Source organism: Ursus americanus, chromosome 2 (assembly GCF_024610735.1).
Source record: "Ursus americanus isolate L20-20 chromosome 2, mUrsAme1.1.p, whole genome shotgun sequence".
NCBI lineage: Eukaryota > Metazoa > Chordata > Mammalia > Carnivora > Ursidae > Ursus > Ursus americanus.
Genome location: NC_142128.1, coordinates 45,672,605 through 45,673,860, shown reverse-complemented (window position 1 = coordinate 45,673,860; position 1,256 = coordinate 45,672,605).

Here is a 1,256-nt window from a genome sequence, read left to right as displayed (position 1 = left end):
TGCCAGCTCTCGGTGTCTCCCAGCCTTGCTGACACCGGAGCAGAGGATCCCAGGATGCCCGGATCCCTGGCCGTTCCGTCTCATGGGGGATAGCCACAGCCTGCTCTTGCTCACGCCCTGCCTGATTCCTCTCCGCTGGGGGCCGTTTGGCTGGCTGGCTGACTTCCTCCTGGAGACAAGTGTGGACAAACCACATTTTGGAGCAGGTGTCAAGGGTAAAAATCAGGAAAACATAAGCAAAAGGAGTCTGGGGACTCCAAGGCACGTCCTGGCAGCTCAGTGCCAGAGTCCGCGGTTTGGTGAGCAGAGGGATCAGGAAATGATGGGGGTTGGAACAGTTCAGATGAACACCAGAGACACTGACCATCGACCCGGCCTTTCATGCCTCCTGAGTTGTGTAGATCTTGAACTGGTCAGTTTATTAAAGGAGCAGAAGAGACCCTATGGGTCCAGGGCTTTTGGGGATGCTGTATTCTAGAGTGTAATCATGAACAACCTTATCATATTATATGTCTTCACTGAGCTTCTGTAATAATGCCTTATGAGGATAATTATCCACGCAGTGACCAGCCAGTGAAGAAGCAGTAATTAAGCTCGGCTGTGTATGAAGCAGTGGGAATGCTCCTTGCAGGACACAGAAGACATACGGACTCCGTGGGACATGTGCGGGAGAGGATGACAGCAGAAACACGACATTAAAGGACATCATGGGCTGCCAGGTGCACTTGACACAAACATATACACAGTAGCATGAATATAAGTCAAAGGTAGTTCTGCCTGCAGGTAAGGGGGCAGGGCTGAGCCACACCTGGGGGGAGACGAGAGATACCACGGCTGTTCCACATCCAGACCTGACATCGAGGAGGGAAGTTCTTTGGGGTAAATGTGGGAAGCTTATATAGAAGAGGCATTTTAAGCATTTAAAAATATATCAAAAGAGTGGTAGATGTACACGGTTAAAACCAGAAATACACAGTACAAAAAGGTATGCAGTCAAAACAACAACCCAATTCCCTCCCTGGAGGCAGCCACTGATAAGTCTTTCGTATTTCCTTTTGGAGCTTTTGTGTAACTATATAAGCAGATAGATATACATTTCCTCTTTATCTGCCTGGTAGTATGTGGTACACACTGCCCTGGACTTCGTTCTTCCCGTTCTTAGAGCTCCTTCCATGTTAGCACATACTAGTCTGTCTTTTTCTTCCTTCCTTTCTTTCTTTCTTTCTTTCTTTCTTTCTTTCTTTCTTTCTTTCTTT